Source organism: Talpa europaea, assembly GCF_964194135.1.
Source record: "Talpa europaea genome assembly, chromosome: 8".
NCBI lineage: Eukaryota > Metazoa > Chordata > Mammalia > Eulipotyphla > Talpidae > Talpa > Talpa europaea.
The window spans coordinates 9,494,100-9,500,099 of NC_140075.1; positions in this window are offsets into that span (position 1 = coordinate 9,494,100).

Here is a 6,000-nt window from a genome sequence, read left to right on the forward strand (position 1 = left end):
TAATCTGTAATGAAAAGTCTTATTTACTTTAAAATGGTGATGGTAATAGTTAGAGGAAAATCTAAATAACTGCTGGATTCCTGAATGTACATGGATAGAAGAATGTTAAAGAGAACACGCAGCGACCGTAGAAAGCATCATGCAAAGATTTTTTTCATGGGGAAAATGTAGTTGTCAGACATCCTCAGCAGCGTCTGCAGTCTCCGTGGACAAGTCAGCGGCCTTCCTCTAGGCATGCCACCTGTCTAAAGAGGAGGGCGTCAAGAACCTTCCCCTCAAAGTCAATAAATGAATTGACTTTGGGGATAAATGAATCTAGCAAAGAGCTGAAGGACTCAAACAGGAAAACTTCCAAGCACTGAAAAGGAATATTGGAAGAGAAAAAGAAGTGGGAGGACATCCCCGGCAGGTAGGTCAGTAGAGTCAGTGTTATCCGAAAGCCAGCCTGGCAGACACAAATTCCAGAGTCATCGCCCTTCCCGTGGAAATCTCCATGGCATTCTTGAGAGAAATTGAACAAATATTGCTGAAATTCACAGGGAATCGCAAGAAACTCTCAATAGCCAAAGTTCTCCTGACTAAAGGGGGCGGAAGGGCAGCGTTACTCTCCAGACGTCACGCACAGCCACAAACCGTAACAGTGAAGACCAGTGTGGCGCGATGCAGCCCGTGGGGAAAGTCTCACCCCAGCACACTGGGCGCATCAGTTCAAACGGAAAATGTAAAACACATGGTCGGGATCTGACCCAGGAAGTGCGTGACGACCACGTGGTGGGGATTGTGGTCCTGTCACCCCTGTGGTGCGGTGACCCTCGGGAGCAGCCCTGAGTAGCTGCTCAGGCCACGCTGGGGAGAATCTACACGCGAGCGACTCCCAGGCGGTGGGACCGGGACTGGAATGGACTGGAGCTCTTGGCCACCGGGCATTCTCCTTGCGAAGCTCACTCAGGGACTGACGATGGTAGAGCCCCCAGGAGAGTGCGGGGCACAGCGACCTGCCCCCGGAGAAAGGGCGTGAGGGGCAGAGCATCACCAGCTCGGTCATCAGGGTTGGGGAAACGTGCGAGAACCTCGGCCGTGCAGGGCAGATGCCTCGGAGAGACGAGTCGGCCACACCGCCCTGTTCTCCTCACAGGATGTTCCAAAAGGAACGACACAGTCCCAAGCGCAGACGTACAGTGAGCGCCAGAGTTCTCTGCAGGACACTTGGGAAGCAGACCTGGTGCACATCGAGGGGCGACCTGGAACCTGGGGGGAGCTGCCCGTGAGCCCAAGGACAGCCAATGGCTTCAAAGTCATAAATGTGAAAACCAGAAAGGTAGCTCTTCACAGCGATGCATTCTCCTAAGAGCTATTTTATTTCAAATTCTCCATCAAGGCAGTGGAGAGACTCGATCGAACCAGGACGTGATAAACGTGAACACGCCCGTCAGCCACAGGCTTCAGTCGTCCATTCTGACTCCTTAAGTATCACCTTCCGCCCATCTCTGGCAGATTCAGGAGGAGATTCTTTGTCTTTTGCACAGAAACATGAATGTGTCGTAGAGGAAGATGCTACTGTAGGAATGGTGGGGGGGACCCCACTCAACTGTCTCCCCTCCCCTCCACAGAGACGGGGTCCTCAGTCTCCACTGAGGCTATGGGAACCGAGTGCCCAGATCTGGGGTCCTGTGACCGTCTGTTCCTGAGGACAGAACCCCTTCACCACCGCTTGGTTTCGGTAAACGTTGGTGATGGTGAGTTCTAGAACATTCTTTCTACACCAAACATATGTTTTTAACCGTGAGCTGATTTCTGTTTATGAACATCACACAGGGAGAGGTTTGAAAAGGATTGCATTATTTTAGGAAACAGGAGCACATTGACACTATGAGGATATGAATTTGCAACAAAAAAAAATACTAATGGGAAGCAATTTTACCTTGTGCATGATGAATGTAGAGTTAGTGGGAAACTGAATAAATGCTGGTGAATAATTGATGATGCCTTATTTGTTGGAGAATTGGTCTTTTATCAGTCTCCCCACAGCCGATTTCAAGGCTTGGTTCCACAGACTGTATATGACGGGATTAACAGTGGGGGTTACCGTCGTGTAGAATATAGAAATGACCAGGTCAGACATGGATGGGGTCCCTGAGGTTGGCTTCAGATAATCAAACAATGCAGTGGAGAGAAACAGCACCACAACCAGCGGTGGAGTAGACTTTGGCTTTCCCTTCTGTGGATGGGGTCTTCCTGACAGCAGAGAAGATGTGGACATAGGAAATGACAATGAAAATAAAATAGCAGATACTCAACACCACACTGATGAGAATGGGGACAAGTTCATTCATCAGATTTCCAGAGAAGGAAATAGCAATTTACTGGGGGATGTCACAGAAGAACTGGTGTACCATGTTGGACCCACAGTAGGACAAGGAGAAGATTCCAGCTGTGTTCATCACAGCATAGAGACCCCCACCCAGCCAGGACACAGCTGTCAGCTGCACACACCTGTCCCTGCTCATGAGGACGTCATAGTGCAGGGGGTGGCAGATGGCAGCATAGTGGTCAAGACTCATCACCGTGAGCAGGGTCATCTCTGTACTTGCTGACATAACCATCATGAAGACCTGGAGGACACAGCTAGTGAAGGAGATGGAGCTGCTGTGCCTCAGAGAGTTGGCGATGGAATTGGGGACCATGGCTGAGATGAGGCAAAGGTCCGTGACGGACAGACCCCTCAGGAAGAAGTACATGGGGGTGTGGCGGTGGCTGTCCAGGGTGGTGATGAAGACGATGAGCCCATTCCCAAGCAGGACACAAAGGTAGGCCAGGGAGAAGAGCAGCGGGTGCAGGAAGCCCATGGTCCCCTGGGTGGGGAACTCCAGGAAGACGAATTCTGTCAGGGCAGTGAGATTGGTCACACCTGGGGCCGTCATCTGTATTGAGAATGGAGAAGGAAAGAGAATGTCAAACTTCCAACATGGAACATCTGTGTTATCATAATAGAGTAATGATTCAATCTATTTTCTTCTAGTTACACCTTCTAGCTCCTATTGAGTCAAAAATCATCATCTGCATAAACTTCATTATTCAGCCCATTTATTTCCACTTCATGTGAATGTGGCATTATTACATTTTCCACAGAAGTCCTGAAAATTGGTGAAAACTGAAAATTTAAATTATCCCCTAAAAATCTTGCATAAATTAAAATCTCATATCTGACAGCAAACCCGACAAACACCCATGCCTACTGCTCCCGTCCCATTGCTCTGGCCTCCTGCCAGGCCCCAGCATCTCCGCCCAGCACACCCCCCAGAAGTTGTCAAGGGCACGTGACCATGTCCAGCCCCTACCCACCCTGGAGAACCTGTTCCTGCTCCTCCAGCACAACCCTGGTCTGGGGAGTCCTGACAGGAATGGGTGTGCAGGGAGATGGGGTGTGTGGGTCCCTGTTTTCCTGCTCCACAGGACCCGACGCTGTCCTGGAACTGAATGATCTGGACTCGGCGTCCACGTGCAGTGTGTCCTGATGCCTCTTCTGTCAGATTCCTGCCCCTGTGGTCTCACTGCTGCCTCCTGGTCCGTCCCCTCGTCCCCTCATCCCACTGCCCCTGACTCCCCACATCTGAGGACCCAGAGACCACGTTTCCTGCAGAGTCTCCTCCTGGGTCACTCCCACACGTCCCTCCTGCAGGATGGGCTCGTCCACCCCGGGTCCCTCCTGTCCCCTCTGTCCCCCTCAGACTCCTGCACATCTGTGCAGGGAGGAGGCTGCTCCGGAGCTAAGCCGGACGGTCTGTCGTGTGGCTGTCCCTGCCAGTCCCAGGGCTCCGGGTCCCATGGGTGTGGGTTTGTTCCTCCCCCCAGGCCCGTGCGTTAGTGGGGACGTCTGGACACGGGGCAGCCCTGCCCTCTCTCCCACCTCCCCAATCTTAACCTCTCCTCCCTCTGTGGGGTGACGGAGGGGCAGGCCAGGAGAAGGCAAGATTTTTAAGGTCACATAGTAATATCGAAAAATGGCAACATGTTGGTGGAAATCTTCCCACTAATATGATAAAATTAAGGGAATAAATCAGGATATGAGATGGTCCAAGATGTCGACATCTTTCGAGTGATATGGAACGTACATTTATTGATGACAGAAGCTCTGACATCTTCTCTTCCTGTGCAGTATCAGTGACGACCCCTGAGTGGGGGTTTGTGTATAGGAAGGCTACTGTTCTTGTGTGTTGATTTTGTATTCTGCCACTTTACTAAACTGATTGATTAGTTGAATTAGTTTTTCTGTGGAGTTTTTGGGGTTCTCTATGTATAGTATCATATCACCTGCAAATAGTGATAGTTTGACTTCTTTTCCTATTTGGATTCCTTGTATGTCTTACTCTTGTCTTATTGCTCTGGCTAGGACTTCCAGTATTATATTGAAAAGCAGGTGGTGAGAGTGGACATCCTTTTCTTGTTCCAGATCTTAATGGAAATGCTTTCAGCTTTTCACCATTGAGAATGATACTGGCTGTGGCCTTGTGGCCTTTATGATGTTGAGGTATGTTCCTTGTATTCTGAAAATTTCAAGGGCCTTTGTCATAAATGGGTGTTGTACTTTGTTGAGTGATTTCTTGGCATCTATGGATATTGTCATATGGTTTTTATATGTCTTTTTCTTGATGTGTTGGATAACGTTGATTGATTTTCAGATGTTGAAGCATCCTTGTGTCCCTGGAATAAATACCACTTGGTCGTGGTAAATTATCTTATGGATACAGTGTTGGATTCTGATAGCTAAAATTTTATTGAGGATTTTTGCATCAGTGTTCATTACGGAGATTGGCCTGTAGTTTTCTTTTTTTGTGTTGTCCTTGTTCGGTTTTGGTATTAGTGTAATGTTGGCTTCATAGAACGTGTTTGGTATTATACCTTCCTTCTCAATTTTGTGGAAGAGTTTGTGAAGGATAGGCACTAATTTGTCTCTGAATGTTTGGTAGAATTCATTTGTAAATCCATCCGGTCCTGGGCTTTTGTTTTTGGGGAGGTTTTTGATTACCATTTCAATTTTGCTGTTTGTAATTGGTCTGTTTAGGTGTTCTTTTTCTTCTTTATCTAGCTTTGGGTGATTGTAGAGTTGTAGAAATTTGTCCATCTCCTCTAGATTGTTGAACTTGTTTCCATATAACTGTTCATAGTAGTTACTGATTATTCTTTTGATTTTTGCTGTGTCCGTTGTGATTTCTCCTCTTTCATTTCTGATCCTGTTTATTTGTGCTTTCTCCTGTTTTTCCTTTGTGAGCCTGGCTAGGGGTTTGTCTATTTTATTTATTTTTTCAAAGAACCAGGTTTTGGTTTCATTCATCTTTGGGATTGTTTTTTTAGTTTCAATTTCATTTATTTCTGCTTTTTTATTATTTCTTTTCTTCTGCTGGTTTTGTTTTTAGTTATTGTTGTTCCTTTTCTAGTTCTTTGAAATTTGAAATTAGGTTGTTTCTTTGAGATCTTTCTTGTTTTGTGACATGAGCATCTATTGCTATAAATTTCCCTCTTATTACTGATTTTGCTGCGTCCCATACGTTTAGGAAATTGGTGTCCCCCTTGTCATTCAACTCAAAGTATTTTTTTATTTTCTTCTTTGATCTCCTCATTACTTCAGTGGTTTTCCAGTTGTGTGGGTTTCAATCTTCATGAGGTAGGTGAGTCCCTTGCCTTCTTTTTATGGTTTATTTCTAGTTTGATGCCTTCATGGTCAGAGAAGATGCTTAGTATGATTTCAATCTTGGTGTATCTGTGGATGTGTGTCTTGTGTCCCTGTATGTGATCGATCCTAGAGAATGATCCTTGTGCGCTTGAGAAAAATGTGTACTCAGATATTTTGGGCTTAGAGTTCTGTAGATGTCTGTTAAGCCCAAGCACTCTAGATCCTTATTTAGAGCTTTAATGTACTTTCTTATTTTTTTGTCTCGTTGATCTATCCGTTGTTGATTGTGGTGCATTGAAGTCTCCTATTACATATGTTTTCTAATGGTT